The sequence below is a fragment of the Narcine bancroftii genome, chromosome 2 (assembly GCF_036971445.1).
Source record: "Narcine bancroftii isolate sNarBan1 chromosome 2, sNarBan1.hap1, whole genome shotgun sequence".
Classification (NCBI taxonomy): domain Eukaryota; kingdom Metazoa; phylum Chordata; class Chondrichthyes; order Torpediniformes; family Narcinidae; genus Narcine; species Narcine bancroftii.
This window is the reverse complement of record NC_091470.1, coordinates 254,683,203-254,701,913: the sequence shown is the minus strand read 5'-3', so window position 1 is coordinate 254,701,913 and position 18,711 is coordinate 254,683,203. Positions and strand designations below refer to the sequence as shown.

Genomic DNA, 18,711 nt, shown 5'->3' with positions numbered 1-18,711 from the left:
TTGTTGTATATCTTAAGAATTTTACTAAAATAGATCTTGGTTTTTGCTGCGGTTGTGGTTTCGGGGCTAAAGTTCTATGTGCCCTCTCTATTTCCATTTCTTCCTGTAATTCAGGTCTTCCCAGGACCCTGGGGATCCAATCTTTTATAAATTCTTTCATATTCTTGCCTTCTTCATCTTCCTTAAGGCCCACTATCTTTATATTATTTCTTCTATTATAGTTTTCTATTATATCTATCTTCTGAGCTAACAGCTCCTGTGCCTCTTTAGCTTTTTTATTAGATTCTTCTAATTTCTCTTTTAAGTCTTTTACTTCCATATCTACAAATGTTTCTCGTTTTTCCATACTTTCCACTCTTTTTGCCAATTCTGATATGGCCACTTCCATTTTATTCATTCTTTCTTCTGCATTCTTAATTCTTCTTTTTATCTCATCAAATTCTTGTAATTGCCATTCTTTCACTGATTCCATATATTCTTTAAAAAAAGATACATCCATTGTCTTGCTTTTCTGTTCTTCTTCCACTTCTTTCTGTTCTTCTTCTTCTTCCTCTGGGTTGACCATCTGTTGTTTCCATGTTTTCTTTTTACCCTCTTCTTTCTTGTTGTCGTTATTGTCTGTGTTCTGCACCTGCTGCTGTGCTGCAGGTGTCTCTCTCAGCTGTGGAGATCAACTCCGCAGCTGTTCCCCCCTCCCGTCAGTGTGGTTTTTTTCATGCGCATCGCGCATGCGCGGTTGCTCACTTTTACTCGGCTCTGCGAGCCATTTTTGTAGTCCCAAGCCCGGGACCTCCACTGACCTGTGGGAGCGGGCCTCTCTCTCCGCGGCGGGCCTCTTCGGACAGGTAAGGCCTTCACCTTCTTCTTCCGACGTCTTTCCTTCTTCTTTTCTTCCCGTTGTTTTTGGTTTTTCTTTCTTCGCTGCCATTTTCTTCACACTTTTACTTTCACTTTGTTTTGGTTTTTAAGTTTGTGCCTTTGCTTTTTCTCTATCTTTTTTTAACTTTTCTGGAGAGGGTTGGAGTTCCCCTACCGGCAACTACTCCATCACGTGACTCCTCTGATCCCCCCCTATTTTTAAGGAGAAAAATTTTACCCCCGTGTAAAATATGACCCCCCTCCCCTCACCCGCATGAGTTGCACTGGCGTCTCTCTGCTCACCTGTCCTCCTGAGTCGCGCCCGCATCTCTCTGGTTTTCCGGCCGCCTGAGTCGCGCTGGTGTCTCTCCGCTAGCCCACCCGCCTGTCCTGAGTTGCGCTCATTCTCTCCACTCGCCCGCTCGGCCTCCTGAGTTGCACTTGCGTCTCTCCACTCGCATGCCCACCCGCTTGAGACACATTGGCGTCTCTCCACCCGCCCAGCCTCCTGAGTCGCATTTGCATCTCTTCGCTCGCCCGGCCTCCTCAGTCGCAATGCTGACTACCGCTCGCCCGGCTGGCTGCCCGAGTTGCGCTTCCGACTACTGCTCGCCCAGCTGGCCACCCAAGTTGCGCTGCCGACTACCGCTCGCCTGCAGAATTTTTAAAAAAATTTTATTCTCGTGTATAATGCAACCCCCCCTATTTTTGTGGGGAAAAATGGGGAAATTTTTTTGCATTATACACGAATACTTACAATAGTCAACGTATCAAAAGATATGGGGAAAAGGCAGGAACTTGAAACTAGATGTGAGAATGGTTTAGCTTAGGGTGGATTTGCAGAGCAGACTCGATGGGCAAAATGGTCTACTTCTGTTCCTTTTTCTTGTGATCTTGTGATCATTTGATGAACGCCAGTTCTATCCCAAATAACTTGGGGAATTTTGGAAAGTTTGTAGCTGTAACAACTAACCAGCAAATGAAATGATATGAAAATAGTACTTAGGTTGCAATTCACATGCAAATTAATAATGAATGTGAAACTTTCCCCCAAATGCAGTCAGTCAATTCACCTGATGTTTGTGTTTGGAAACTTGAATAAACTCCAAAATGTTTCCATTGAATTTGCACCAGTACGAGGCTCTCTGATTCACCCTTTAACGAGGGATCTTCATAATACAGGAGCTAATTCCCAATCCAACTTCTTACAGTTGGCCTCTGTTTTCTCCTGGGGAGTTGATCCTTGATCCTGCATGACACTTTCTGTCCTTCCCCCACCCCAGAACAGGGTTTATCGTCGATGTGGCGCAACCTTATAGAGGTTTATAAGATTACAAAGGTCATTATCAAGGTAGATGGAGTCTTTGTTCTCAGGAGGACCAGTTTAAAACCAAAGGGTGCACCTTAAGGATGTGGGGAGAAATCTAAAGAGACCTGAGGGGCAAGTTTTTTTGCAGAAAGAGGAAATTAACTGGAATGAGCTATCAGAAGTGGTGGTGCTGATGAATTGTGGTTTTGAAATGTACCGGGTCGGAAAGGCATAGAGAGATGTATATCTAACATGGGCATAAGGAATTGGGCAGCATTGTCTTGTGGGCCGAAATGGCCTGTTGCTGCGCTGTATGTCAAAATGTATAAAAAAAAGGGCAATTCGTGTACCATATGATTTTATGAAATCTGTACCTATGATGAGTTAAACATTCATGAGGACATTGAGAAGTTTGTCTCTGCAAACTTCAGCTGGACAGGGTGTGGTGGGGAGGGGGGTGGGGGGAGGAAGGCTAGAGGAAGGTGGAAGGGAAAGATGGGAAAAGCATTCCACACCTTTTAACGTGGAGGAAATCCTGGAGAAAACTGAACATATTTGGGATTAGCTGTGATGTCACTTCCAAGGGTTAAATGTCTAGACCTGGACATGAAAGATTACAGGGGAAGATGAACAAAAGGTAATGAAGCCATTTTCTGATACGAATTACGAGATCAGAAAATACAGATGTACAAAGGTGGAAGAGACTGGATTTTACAATGAAGTGGCAAATGTTTTACTAAAATGAATAGCTGAACAAAACATGATGAGATGCCAGGCAACAATATGAAGATCTTTTGTTGTAATATTGAGTTGACAAATTTGATTTTGCTTTGATCACATGATTGTTAGCTGGGCTATTAAGATGCATATGGGTGTAACCAAGACAAAATAGGTGGGGTTGAGCAGCAAGAGTCATCATATATGTTATCTACCCAAACAATAAAAACTTGGACTCAGTGCAATACTAATGAGTCACCCTGAGAAAGTCACACTACAGGCTGTAGCCCTATTTTTCAAGGAGATTTTGGATTGAGTAATAAATGCCATCCTTGCCAATATTTTTAAATATTATCTAAATTAATATTAATGCCAAATGAAGGATATTTTCTGATTATGCTCCTGTACATTTTTTTTGTTTATCCCTTATACGAAGGTTGACAATTCTAGGGTCCATTTTTTTCCTGGTTTGATAATGAGCGCTTGGTCAGCTGGGACTTAATAACAGTTTGTAATGTTCATGCATTCTCCTTACAGTGACTAGATCCACTGTGGTGTTACGAGAGTTTACTTCCCATGGGTCTCAAACTGTTTTCCCAAAGGTTTATTTCCAGTTTATTCCATTCTCCATTCCATTTCAGACCATTATGCGATCACACTCCCCCACTCGTTTTCCTAGTTATCTCGTCACCCTCACTTTTCTATACCTTATTGCAGATTTCTGGCAGCTGCATATTTTGCTTTGGGATAATTTCTCTGACTTTCTTTAAATAGCACCAACAGGATTTTTGCATCCATTTGGGAAGACAGACAGAACATAGCTCCTATGTTCAGGTGTGTGAGTGTTGATGGAAGATTGGAGAAAGATAATCCAGAGATGAAACCAAGGAATAGTGTTGTAGAACAAAACACAGTGGTTGTCTATGGATGGTATCTTCAAAGAGATGTGTCCAGTGTTACAAAACTGGCCCTTTGCCTGCAGTTCAATACAGAGGGATGCACAAAATACCTTGAAGGCCTAAAACATTGCTAATGACATTGTGTGGCCTGTACATGTCTCAGCATTATTGAAGTACAGCATGAAGTGTTCAACTTAAATGCAATAATATTTAAAACATGACTTGTCATTTTATCTAGCATACTACAAACCTTTTTTACTCTCTTCCTCTCATCTTTTTCATTAACTTGCTTTTCTTTTCCTCTCATTTTTTAAATTATCTTCCCCTCCCCCCCCCCCCCCCCCTTTCATTACTTTCCCCTTCTAATGTCAATGTTCACATTGAAAGCATTTTCCCACAGGTTGCTAAAGAATGGATAGTGATCCAGAAATGACATACTCAAGTTCAAGGACAGTTGGTGCTCTTTTCTGTCAGCTAATCCGGGATATCAGAGGACCTAAAGTAGTAATAAAATGGTCAAAATAATTTTAAAAATGTCTCCTGGGTTTCAGATCACAAGTACTGGTAGCAGGAAAAATAATTAGAAATATAGCATTAAGTAGATGTAACCTTCTTTCCAATGAAGTAAATCATGTTAGAATATCAGAAACTCTTTCAGTTAAAACAATTAATTTGAAGGTTTTGACATAAAACTTCTCTACAGCTGCTCTTTCCTCCTCAAATGCAGGACATCCAAATTTCTCAATCCGAAGTGCAATGGACAAAAGCGTTGGAGAAATTCAGCAGGTCACAAAACATCTATAGGAAGTGAAGGGTAACCAATGTTTTGGGCCTGAGCCCTTCATCAAGGTATGAGCAAAAAAGCAGGCAGGTGTCGGAATAAAAAGATGAGGGGAGGAGAGGTGGGAAGGAGTACAAGCATAACAAGCAAGATGTCATAGGAGGATATGAAGAGGAAAAAAAGTTGAGATGTGATAAGGGGTATTTGATGGAGATTGAAGGTGTGAGGAGCTACAGGAAAGGAGACAAGGGGACTAGTATAAGAGAGAAACTTGAGGTAGGAGTTTAATGGAAACTGGAGAAGTCAATGTTAGTGCTGTCTTGGAGAGTCGCCAGACAAAATATTAGCTGCTGTTGCTCTAATTTGCCAGTAGCCTTGGTGTTATTGTGCATGAGGCCATGGACAGACATATTGGCATAGGAATGGTGTCTGGAATTAAAATGATTAGCCACTGGGAACCTCCTGTTATTGCAGCGGACTGTCAGAAGGTGCTCAACGAAATGATCTCCCAGTCTGTGTCTAGTTTCTCTGAAGTAGAGGAAGCAACAAAGTGAACACCGGATGCAGTAGATTCTCTTGTACAGGAGTTGGAATGTTGTGGTGAATTTGTATAAGACATTGGTGAGGCCACATTTTGAGTATTATGCACAGTTTTGGTCACCCAACTACAGGAAGAACATCAATAAGATTGAAAGAGTACAGAGACGGTTTGCAAGGATGTTGCCAGGTTTTGAAGAACTGAGTTAATGGGAAAGTTTACACAGGTTAGGACTTTATTCCCTGGATCATCAAGAATGAAGGAAGATTTGATAGAGGTAGACAAAATTATGTGGGTATAGATGGAGTAAATACAAGCAGGCTTTTTTTCCCCCCACTGAGATTAGATGAGACAAAAACTAGACGAAATGGGTTATTGGTGAAAGCGGAAAAGATTAAAGAGAATATTCACTCAGAGTGGCGGGAGTACTGAACTTGCTGCCAACTGCATTGGTAAATGCAGGCTCAATTCTGACATATGAAAAGATTTGGACATGTACATTGATGGGAGTGGTATGGAAGGATAAGTTTCAGGTGCAGGTCAGTGAGACTTGGCAGAAAAAAAGTTTGGCACAGACTAGAAGGGCCAAAAGGCCCATTTCTGTGCTGTAGTACTCTATGGTTCTTTAGATCTATTGGCTGCTATGTTCTCAGCTCAGATGGTCTTAAGTTCTGATGTTGCTCCCATTACCCTTTCTGTCTTGGTGTTCTACTTACCTATGTTGAGATGCTCCATAAAACCTATACTTAGTCATTTGAGGTAGGCTTCTATCCAGAGATAACACCTCATTGAAACACCATGAGATATTTTGTAACATTAACAGCACATTATTTTAAAGTTTATTCCAAAGCATCATACTAAATAGACACATGGTCCCCTTAACTTGATCTGGCTAGGTGTGCTTTCTGTGGTCTGTTTAGACATAGAGATGTGATTAAGTTGGAGGGAGTAAGTAGGAGAAAGGATACGATATGATTGCTCAGTGAACTGCATTGGCTGCAGGGGCAGAATATCCTCCTATATCTGAAGAAAATATGAGATTTGGTTCATCTCACATTCCTCATCTGTCCAAACCACTCACCAAAAATGTGACTCTCCAGATTCAAGTACAGTTTTTTTACATGCTGTAATCGGATGCTTAAATGGATCTCTCTTTGGTAAAAGATGATGCCCTTGCACTGTTTTACAAATCCACAGATGGGGTATTTTTCAATATCCATACTCAATACTGATTTATGAAGACCAATATGCCAAAAGCTCTCTTTACAACCTTATCCACCTGTGATGCCACTTTCATGGAATTATATATTTGTATTCCCAGATCCCTCTGTTCTACCGCACTCCTCAGTGCCCTACCATTTACCGTAGATGTTCTTTCTTTGTTTGTCATTCCAAAGTGCAACACCTCACACTTGTCTGCATTAAGTCTCAGATGCCATTTTTCAGCCCATTTTTCCAACTGGTCCATATCTCTCTGTAAACTTTCTTCGCTGTCCATCCCTCCAATCTTAGTTTCATCTGCAAACCTGCTGATCCAATTTACCACATTATCATCCAGATCATTAATATAGATGACAAACAACAATGGTCCCAGCACCATACCCATAGACACCCACCAGTCACAAGCTTCCAGTCTGAGAAGCAATCATTACTCTCTGGCGTTTTTGGTCCAATCATTGTCGAATCCAGTTCATTTCTGCACCACGAATACCTAGCGAATGAACCTTCCTATCTAACCTCCCATGGGGATCTTGTCAAAGGCTACCACCAGGAAAAAGGTACTGGACCTTAAGATGAACACTCAGCTGCACAAGGACAGCTCCCCCCCCCACTCCACTGGATTCCTGAATGATCATTGAACCACAGACACTATCTCTGTTTTTCTTTTTCTTGCACTATTTTATTTATTTTGAAATAAGTTTGAAAGAAATGTTTGCATTGCATTCCTGTCTCAAAACAATGAATTTCATGACATGTTCACCTCAATAAAATTCCAATTCTGATTATGGAGAGGAATGATGCATCAACATTGCATTCAATGCGGGAGGAGTCACGTGATGGAGTAGTGGCCGGACGGTGAACTCCAGCCCTCTCCAGAAAAGTCGGGAAAAACAAAGGAAAACACAAAGGCACAGAAATAAAAGTTACAGAAAAGTGAGTATAAAGGTGGAAAGAAGATGGCGACAAAAAAAGAAAAATCGAAAGCAACGGTAAGAAGAGAGGAAGAGAAGACAAAGGAGGAAAAAGGTGAAGGCCTTACCTGTCCGAAGAGGCCCGCTGCGGAGAGAGAAACCCGCTCCCTCAGGTCGGTAAATAATGGACTACAAAAATGGCTCGCATAGCCGAGTAAAAGTGCGCGATGCGAATGAAAAAAAACACACCGACGGGAGGGGGGACCAGCTGGGGAGTCGATCTCCACAGCCAGCAACGACAGCTGCAGAACACCTGCAGCAAGAAGAGACCACAGAAGACAATGGAAACAAGAAAGAAGAGGAGGAAAGGGCATCAAAGAAACAACAGATGGCCAACCCAGAGGAAGAAGAAGAAGAAGAGGAAGAGTACAGGGAAATAGAAGAAGAAAAGAAAGGCAAAGTAAAGGATATACTTGCTCTTATTAAAGGATACATGGAGTCATTTAAAGAATGGCAAACACAGGAATTTAAGGATTTAAGAAAAAGAATAAACAACACAGAAGAGAAAATAAATAAAATGGAGATGACCTTAACAGAAATGGGAAAGAAAATGGACAAGATGGAAGAGCGGGCAGTAGCAGCAGAAATGGAGGTAGAAGACTTAAAAAAGAAATTGGAGAAATCTAATAAAAAAACTAAAGAGACACAAAAAATAGATACAATGGAAAACCATAACAGAAGAAATAACATAAAGATAGTGGGCCTTAAGGAAGATGAAGAAGGCAAGAATATGAGGGAGTTTATAAAAGAGTGGATCCCTAAGACCCTAGGATGTCCAGAACTACAGCAAGAAATGGAAATAGAAAGGGCACATAGAGTATTGGCCTCTAAACCACAACCACAACAAAAACCAAGATCTATTGTAGTAAAATTCCTAAGATATACTACAAGAGAAAAGGTACTGGAGAAGACAATGGAAAAAGTAAGAGAGGGCAACAAACCACTGGAGCATAAAGGGCAAAAAATCTTCATTTATCCAGATATAAGTTTTGAACTCCTAAAGAAGAGAAAAGAGTTCAATACAGCAAAGGCGATTTTATGGAAGAAAGGGTATAAATTTATACTAAAGCATCCAGCGGTATTGAAAATATTTATTCCAGGACAACAAAACAGACTATTCTCGGATCCAGAAGAAGCACGAAAATTTGCAGAACAATTACAAAAATAGACTGAGGGAGGAAGACGGGTAATGAGAGTTAAAATGATCACGATTGATATTTATGTGGGTAAAGACAAAAATAGACTGAGGGATGAAGACGGGTAATGAGAGTAAAAATGATCACGATTGATATGTATGCGGGTAAAGAGGTATAAGAGTGAATAGAGACAATGAGCATACATGAATGTATCTGTACTTAGAGGAAAATATAGATAGTATAGACAAGAATTAATAAGGGAAGGTAATGGAATAGAGAGAATAAGGAGGGAATTAAAAGAGTGATCTTTGTGACATATGAAAAGTGAAATCTTTTCTGGGGGAGGCGGGGTGGGGGGAAATAGCGGTCACTGCAAAATCAGTTGACGCTTGTGAGTGGATTCGCAAATCCAAATGGAGAGGGGAGATGTGGTTGTCCGACAAGGGATAAAGGACAACTCAGGAGGTGAAGGGGAGATTGGGGATAAATAAGATAGAAATAGGAGAATAAGGAAAATGTTGGATGTTGTAGGAATGTTGTCTTATAAAGAGTTGAAAATAAGAAAACAGAAATGGAAAAGGAGGAAAGGTAATGATGGAAAAACGGAAAGAGAAGATAAACAAAATATAAAAGGGCTACGCTGAACTATATGTCTTTAAATATTAATGGAATACATACCAAATTAAAAGGAAGAAACTACTAAATTTAAATGAATAAATGTATTCCATTAGAAAAAATAACATATAGGTTAAGAAATAATATTGAAATATTCGAACAAGTATAGGAGCCTTACATTAAATACAATAGCGAAAACCTACCGGGGACAAACATTACCTAAGTTGATGGAAGGAGAAGGAAAGAAAAGAATGGACTCAGTAGAATTTCTGGTGTAATTTTGTTGAATGACAACATTGTCTGACTGGCTTAATGCAACCTAGATTGTATACCTAAAATGGATGAGAGGGGGGGGTGGGGGGTGGTTTGGGAGGAAAGTGGGGGGGGGGAGAAAAAGTCACTGTATATGTGTGAAAAAGAAATAGTGTATATCATGGCTAATGTGATTTATGGTGTGAAAAATAAAAAAATTAAAAAAAAAACACAACAGGATAGTCTGGCCTGGAGGATTAAGATGGGAGTGCTACACCCCAGATATCTGCAAAACAGGAGATGACTTCTGATAACCCTGATGCAAAAAGATCTAGCAAAGGAAGCCAACTTTTGTTCTGTATGATAAGGTTGATCTATATAAAGTGAGCCAACTGGACAATAGGGGTCAATCTTGGGGAATAGCTCACTGTGCAGGTGACCTATGAACTAATGACTGACCCAGAGCTCTGTTAAGTTTTATTCTTGTGCTGTGTAATAAACTGACTGTTGAACCGAAAAAAAACCAAAAAAAAACATTGCATTCAATGCCTGTCCAATGAGTCCCTCCATCTTCTCATGGTTATTCTTTCATTGCATCCTGTGTTTCCCCTTCCAGCCCTTTGATAAGAGTCCCAAAAGAAAACAGATCTGTCCCTGACATTCCCTGCCTGTGGGTGGAAATGTATTCAACAAATCTGTAAATCACCACAAGAAGCAAGTAAGTACTAGTGTTCGTAGAGGTCAATCCCACTCCAAATAAATAGATTCAGGAAAAACTTTCAAACACAGTTGTCATTATCCAAGTCCTCCCAAAGATCGAAGTGAACATACCTCCACTTTAATAGGCTGAGCCTGTCACCCTGGAACCCCATCCCTTGGTTTATTACACAGAATGTGGCATTTACACTGTTCTCATTCCAGAAAGCATGAAAGAGACCAGTAGGTGAAGTGGCAAGGCGTTATCTCAAGCTTCAGTAGCACTTAAATCTTTCAGAGAAAATGATCAATTTACAGTAATAACCTCTGGAGAATTGTCTGGTCTGAAAAGTCACTGAAGCTATTTTGAATACTCTGCTTGTTCTAGTCGAGTCTTTTGAACGAATTTTTCAGGTCAAATTTGGGTGGGGGAGTGTGGTTGACTTATACACTAGTCATATTCCTGACCACAGTCATTCTGCATAATTCAAGGCATCAGGAGCTTGGATGGCGGGCAGCCGGGGCCTAGGAGAGAGTCTGTGGTTGAGGCATCAGGTGCTCTGGTGGGCAGTCGACACAAGGATCGGCAGTCGATGTATCGGGAGCTCCAGTAGGTAGACTTCTGAGGCCTAGGAGAGAGTTTGCAGTCAGGGTGTTGGGAGCTCGGAATGGGTGGGAGGTCAGACGGATGGGCAGTTGTGGCATTGGGAGCTCAGATAGGCAGGTGGTCGGGGTATCGTGGGCAGTTGTGAGCTCAATTGGGTGGGTGGTTGGTGTATTAGGAGCTCAAATGGGTGGGCAGCCGAGGCGAAGGTTCACGGTCAGGGCAGCGGGAGCTTGGATGGATAGGTAGTCAGAACAAAAAATAAGGGGTCAACTTTTACATGGGCCACATGGAAAACACGATTTTTGGGCCAAAAAAAGGGAGGGTCAACTATTTCACATGATCGACTATTACACGAGTATATACAGTACGTGTTTGTTTTAATATATACCCCACTTCACGTTTCATATCACATTTAAACGCCTTGAAATCAATATCTACAATATCACTGTAATTATCTATACATTCCTTCATAAGTAGACAGCCACAGTAAAAATACTGAGAATTTGTGATTGTTGTGTCGAAAGATCAAGTTGATCTAAATTTCTAAGTCTGTATGTTTGCCAAGCTTATTATGACTCACGGGCCTTTCTCCACAGGCAAACCTTCATTATAAAAACCCTTAATCAGCAACTTGTTTTCTTTTGAAAACAGGTTGGGAACTCAGCAAGTGCAATCTGATCTCACAAAGTTAAATGACAATTATCTGTAGTTGTTTTATTATAGTATTTTAGTGTAATGATAAATTAGTGGAGCCATAATTTGAATTTTTGCATTGAAGCCACTGCAACAATACAGGTCGTTTTCCAATTAATTAGGACTCTGAACTGATAGCAGATCCCATAAACAAATCAGGAGTCGCTGCTCTCTCAATATGCTGTATTTTGGGCAGGTTGTCATGCAGAGAAAAGTTGCAGTAGTAAAAAAATCTCAAGCCCATCAAGCAGTGGTTAGCAGATGAGTTGGATCCTGTGGAATGATTTCCTGAGCAGATGTCAAAACCATTAGGCAGATTGCCTCATCACTTGTACTCACCACCAAGCACCAAGATGGCTTGGCTGTCAGTGAGAAGAGGGTCCCTCTCCATTAGTTTCTTTCTGCACGTTCAAGTCTCACTCCCAATGCACGGTGTGCTTGTGATGGCTGCCATGTGGATGAGAAAACTGTCACCTCTTTGTGGAGTAAGTAGCTCTTGTAAATTATGTCAATGTCCCAGGCAGCAGTGTGGAGGACTCTCTCATCTACAGGCTGTTTCAAGGGACGCGAACCTAGACAAACATCAAAAGCAGCAGGAAGGTCATCAACGTCATATGGAAGATGCATTTAGTCTTCCTGAAACTATTTGATTATAGTGCAATGAGATGTCCAGACACAAATGCTGCTACCTGGAATATTTTGGCAGCAGATGCTGAGGGATTCACTGAAACTCACTGTAGCCACCATACAGGATTTGTGGAGAAGGAATGAATCCAAGATTTTGCTGCTACTGGACACTGAAGGGTGGGTTCCCGTGCAACAGCCTCTCAAATGATGTCAGAGGTTTATAGTGACATTAATTTATTGTAAATACATTCCTAGGTTATATAACAAGGAAACAGGTCTTTCAGCCCAATTCACCCATGCCTGCCAAGATACTTATGCAGGCTAAGCAAGCAGTGAGCCACTGCAGGAACTTAATGGGTTAGTCAACATCCATGGGTTGAAATGGTCAGTAAATCTTTCAGGTTGGGTACGTTTATCGAGACCCATCCTGACCTGAAATATCTACCAACCATTTCTACCCATGCATGCTGCCCTGTCTTGCGGAGTTCCTCTAGCAGCTCATTGTTGGTTCAAGGTTCCAGCATCTGCTGTCTTTATGTTGCTCTGTTTGACCTATGAATGCTCATTCCATTTGCCTGCATTTGACCTACATCCCTCTAAAACTTTCCTTTCCTTGCACTTGTCTAAATTCTGTTAAATATAACCATTCCTGGATTTACCATCTCCTCCAATAGTTTGAACCATACACCCACCACCCTCTGCGTGGGAAACTTTCCCTCACATCCACTTTAAATCTTTTTCCTGCTTACCTTAATCCTCTACTCCCACTAGTTTTATACACACACCTTCAGAAAAAAACTTCCTCTTGTATATTTGAGCCTCTGTTTTATAAACTTAACAAGGCTGGCCAGTCACAGTCTATTCAGTTCCTCCAGACTTGGCATTATTCCTATGAATCTCTTTTGAACCACAGTTGTTAAAATGTATTTATGACATGTAAAGAAAGGCCCACATATACTGTTGTATTTCCTGTACACAATTTTATGAATAATGTTATTTTTAAATAAAACAGTAACTTTGTCAGAAACATCAATGCTAGGAATGACGAGAATTCCTCTGAGTGTTCCAAAGATGTACGGGGTCAGTAGGTTAGTTGGCCACTTGTGTGGACTGTAAAATCTGTTACCCAGAATTCAAGCAACGACAAAAAAATTGCAGAAAATAAATAGTAAAAAATACAAAACTTTAAAATTGGTACTCACCTAGCAGTTAGTTCGGCGATCCACTCAACATGTAATCTCAAGCAACCAGCAAATTCACATATCCAACATCTTCCAATCCCCATAGGTGCTAGATACTGAGGGATTTACCAAATTTGGGTGGTAAATCTGGGGCCAGAAGGGCCTATCACTGTGCTGCATCTCTAAAAATTGTTTTAAATGTCCTTCTGCAAAAGTACCCACAGTGCTTGCTAAATGAAATGGTCTCTCCTTTTCAATGCTCACTTATACAGCAGCTTTGTTAAGTAAACATTAAGCTGTGTTTGCTCATTGCTGTTTCAGGTTTTAGATTCTTCCCAACTTTAGTCTACAATTCATTAATAGGATTAACGTTTAATTGTTTTCACTGATACAGTCTTTGAATCATGGAGAATGTTTTGCCAGTGCACCAGCCAGCGTTTGTTCATAAGATTTTCAGCACATGGAGTATTTTCTTTGATTTAATTCAGAGAAAACTTGGAGATCAGACAACTATTCTTGAGAGCAACAGACACATGGAATGACCATCACTACCAGATGATAAAGGCTTTGCTATAAAGTAAGGGGTAGAAAATATGACAAAAACCCCAGTTGCAATGAAGTCAGAATGTTAACATTTTCTGAAATCTGGCTTGCCATTGAATGACTAGAACTATATTAAAACCTGCAAAGAGTCATTTTCTTAAGACTTCAAAATCTGCGCTTAAAATATTAACACAAGCATGACATTTAGCTAAGCTTGTTCATTTTGTCTTCTTCACACCCAAGAAACTCTTGGAATTTCTGACAGGTTCTGACAACTGCTATTTTGTTCATAAGATTTCTCTTTGGTCTATTTCAGATCAACATTTTCTCACAGAAGTCAGTAGCTGAAACATTCAACATCTGCAAAGTCAAATTACTGATCTACTGTGATATACTATGAATGCCAAACAGACTCCCAGGTTTGAAAGTCAATCAGCCATTGTTGCTTTCTAAATAACTGTACAAAGGTAGTGTATAGAATCAATATGCTCAATCTTTCAATCAAAACTTTTGGTTGACAAAACACGTCTGGCCATTCAGAGTGCAAAGTTTTTTTTTAAACCTCATAAGGGCTTGAAGCCAAAGCTCCTTTTTATCCCTGCGGTAAATTTGTTTCATGATTACTTAACTCCTGTAAATCCAGACACGCCTAATCATATCAACAACAATTGGAGTACATCTGCCTCCCTTCACCCAACTTCTCAGCTCCTTCCCTTACTTCTCCTATCAAATAGCTTGTAGAGCTTGTCGAAAGAATCAAAGACTTGATCCAAACCAAGGCTTTTATTAGCAAAAGACAGGAGCTCTTCACAGGTGGCTGACCAGACCTGAATGATCCGACCTGGCTAGGGACACAACCCTTTAAGGCCCAGACAGTAGGCGTGGCTAAGCTCTCAGCCAATCGCTGTAAGCACAGTCTAGATACTGTAACTATATACACTATATACATTGGTGATAGATCTGTACTATCACATAGCTATCCTTATTAACCCTCTGACTTCTCCCCATCACTCTTTCTTTTCCACCTTCCCAACTGTATCCCCCTCTTACCACTTTCCTGTTAGCTGATATACTCCTTTCCCTTCCTCCTGTCTCTCTCCCTTCCTCCTGTCTCTCCCCCTCCCCCCACCTTCTTATTCATGTGTCTGTCTGTCTGATGTTCCACATTCCTGAAGAAGGGTTCAGGTCTGAAATGTTGACTGCCTTTTACTCCCTATGAATGCTGTGTGACCTGCTGAATTTCACCTGCACTTTTATGTACTGCACGAGATCCCAGCATCTGCAGATTTTCCTGTTTACCTTAATACTTACCGTACCTTTGATGTAGTAAAATGTTAGTATGTGCTCTATTGAAGCGTCATTCAAATAAAATTTAACAATGAGCTGTGTCATAGCAAAGGATGTGATCAAATGACAATTTAAATATTGTTCTAACAGAAGCAAGTTATGGAGTTGGAGACAGTTAGGAAAAGAATTTCTCGATGATAAGGGAACTGCTCTGCCCAAGACTGAAGAATTGTGAAAACTGTTCTAGCGATCATGCAAAATATCCTCTCTTCCACTAACTCTTCCTTCGCCTCCCACTGCCTCAGAAAAATCAGCCAGCATTTGAATGATAATTAGTTTATTGTCACATACATTGTACAACGTGCATATGTACCAAAATCCCTACTTGCTGCAGCTGAACAGGTATTTGTAAAAAGTAAACACAATAAATTACACAAGACAATAAATACACAAGATAGGTAAATAATTCATATTCACGGTGAGTTGCAATAATGCAGATATTCCTTTAGCACCACCAGAGCAGTGCAGCACGGGGAGAGGAGATTAAAGGATATATCTCCTCCCCCCAGTCATGCTCTCTTCTCTCTCCTCCCTTCAGGCAGAAGGTACAGAGGTTTGAAAATGCTCCAGATTCAAGAACCTTTTTTTTTACAGATGTGCTAGCTGTAAATGTTCAATTTTGCCAGGATCACTGCAATACTGACCACGTCATAGCCTTCTCCAAACAATGGATGAAAGTACTAAATTCCAGTGGTGAAGTGAGAGCAGTAGCTCTTGACAACAAGTCAGCATTTAACTAAATGTAGCATCGAGGCATACCAGTATAAGTGAGCCAATGGGCATCAAAGGAGAAAACATTCCAATGGTTGGAGTCACATCTTGCACAAAGGAAGAATGTGGCTGCCAGTCATTTCAGCTCCAAGATACTGTATTGGGCCCATATCATCTTCAACTGCTTCACATCAAAGGTATGGTATGTATCAAGGTAAACAGGAAAATCTGCAGATGCTGGGATCTCGTGCAGTACATAAAAGTGTAGGTGAAATTCAGCAGGTCACACAGCATTCATAGGGAGTAAAAGGCAATCAACATTTCAGACCTGAACCCTTCTTCAGGAACTTTGATCCTGAACTCAAAAGTTGAGATACAGTAAAACCCCTGGTATCTGGCATCTATGGGGATTGATAGATGCCGGATAATTGTGTTTTCTGGTTGTTTGAGACTTACTCTTACAATGCCAAACTAATACACCTGCATTAAGAATAAACAGTTTTAAAGACAAAAGACAAAAATACAGTACTGTATTTACACTGAACAAATTTCACTTGCATGAATATATAAACCTTAAAGCATTTTACTTTATTTTCATTCACATTCTTTGAAAACATTTAACCGTCATTGCATCTGCAGGTTCCTCCCCTCCACAGAGCCACCTGAAAGACGAACAATAACGTTATAGTATCAAACCAGCATCTGTAGTTATGGAACCATGCAGGATCAGGAATTCCCGGTGGCTGGGAAGGGGGGGGGGGGGGGTGGCACAATAAACTCTGGTAGGGGGCGAGACTTCAGAGGTCAAGTGGATTGTGATAGCGCACCAACTGTAATTATTTAAACTCCTGCGAAGATTCCATTAAATACTTCCTTTGTGCTTTATTCATTGCACCTCTCATTACATTGGTGACTCTAATGATCTGGAGTCTGAACCCAAGGACTGCCTTTATGTACAGGGATGCACACAGGATGCCATTGCAATGGCCATATGAAGGTCCTTTCAAGATAGTACGGAATAATGTCTCCATGTTTGTAATAGACATTGGCAGTAGGCAAGAAACAGTTTTGGTAGATCGCCTTAAGCCTGCACACGTGGACCTAGATCAGCTGGTATGGGTGGTATGCACCCGGGGGAAGTGGGTGTCTGGTATCTGTCAGCCCTGTTCTAGTCGTATAGGTGAGACTGTGGCGTCACCTCTGAGGACCAGTTCTGGGGTGGGTTATGTGCTAAACTACACCATTCCATTATCAAACTGGCATCCGTAGTTGTGGGAACCCACAGGATTAGGAGTTCCCGGTGGGGGGGGGGGCACAAAGAACTCTGGGAGAGCCATGACTTCAGAGGTCGGGTGATTGTGATAGCGTGCCAACTATAATTATTCATTAAACACTTCTGTTGTTCTTTATTCACTGCACCACTCACTACAACAGATCATTAACCCACTCAAGTTTACAGATAAAGCCTCTGACTGGGGCGATTCTTACTAAGCAGGGAGAGGGAGAAACTTTAACAAAGTCACCCCAACAGTGAAGAGCATCAACCATCACTTCATCCTGGGTGGCGCCATTGCTGTTTCACACTTTATTCAAACAGCTGCTACAAGGAAAGCACGATCAAGTCACTTGGCTGGCTGAATATTTGTTTCCAACTTTATCAAATGTTCATAGAACACTACAGTACAGAAACAGGGCCTCTCACCTTATAGAGTGCGCTGAACTATGTTTCTGCCTTGTCCCTCTGACTCGCATCCAGTCCATAGCCCTCCTATCCATACCCCTCCTATCCATGAATCTATCCAAATTCTTCTTAAATGTTAAAATTGAGCCCACATTCACCACTTCAGCTGGGAGCTCATTCCACTCCCATCACTTTATGTATTAATTCAGAGAACATTTACTTTTACAATTTTACTTATGATGTATTTTTACCTATTATTTTATTCCTACTTATTTTAATATCTAAAATTTATTTTCCTTTTTTTTGCTGGTTCTTTGAGGCTGTTGGTTGCTTGAATTCTGGATAGCAGGAATTCTACTGCATTTGTGAAGGAGAAATGGATATGTTCATACCTGTATGCTGTAAGCCTAAACTAATTCAAGCATGGACTGATAAGTAAGTGCCAAGTAACACCCATGCCACAATAATACCAGATAACAAGCATCTTCAACCAAAGAGTCCAACCACATCAATATCCTGAAGATCAATGTTAGCCATAAACTCAACTAGACATAATTGCTGTGGCAGCAAGAGCAGGTTGGACCCTAGGTATCCTCCTAATGTTCTCTCGGCCAAGCAGTAAGGCTGCACTCCATGAGGCACACCATTCCGACTTGGGAAAAAAAATGTCACTGGTTCTTCGTTATTGTTTGGTCTAAATCCTGGAATTCCATGTACAACATCAGCGAAGGAGAACAGATCTGGTGATTCAAGGATGTGGCACTGCTCAAGTTAGTGATTAGCCATGCCAATAGCATTCAGATCCTGAAAAGGAATTTGAACATCTGTTTCATCTTCCTTCATTTCTGATTCAGCCCCCCTTAAAAAAAAATTCAATAGAATTTCTTGGCAAATCATTCATATTTTACCTCATTCTTACCAACTATTTCAGTGTTAAACCATATTGTAAAGAAAGTTCATTGTGAATAAAATCTAACAGGAATTTTAAGAATTTAAACAGTGCCAGGGACTGGATATGGAAAAGCTTGGGAGGTTATCAGCATTGCCACAGTATTATACACATTCCAAGCCTGAGTAATTAAATGATGTGATACACAAAAATTTGCAGGCACTGGATTGTTGTTAAAAACACACAGAAATGCTGGAGGAACTCAACCAGTCTTGCAGTGTCCATAGCAGGTAATGATATAAAACTGACACTTTTGGCCTGAACCCTTCTTCAAGGTGTGAGTAAAAAGCAGGCAGGCACCTGAATTAAAAGGCTGGGGAGAAGGAAAGAAAAGGCAGGGAAAGGAGTAGAAGGAAGCCAACAGACAATAGGTGTTAAT

General features: G+C 40.8%; 1 long non-coding RNA gene across 1 annotated transcript in view; it reads right to left on the bottom strand.

The window, feature by feature from the left end:
* Positions 1 to 15,009: 15,009 nt before the first annotated feature.
* LOC138755246 (uncharacterized) overlaps positions 15,010 to 18,711 on the bottom strand; it is a 35,558-nt gene continuing 31,856 nt past the window's right edge. The window contains exon 5 of the long non-coding RNA XR_011352137.1: positions 15,010 to 18,187. This is a non-coding gene — a long non-coding RNA (uncharacterized lncRNA). The remainder of the gene's footprint in view (positions 18,188 to 18,711) is intronic.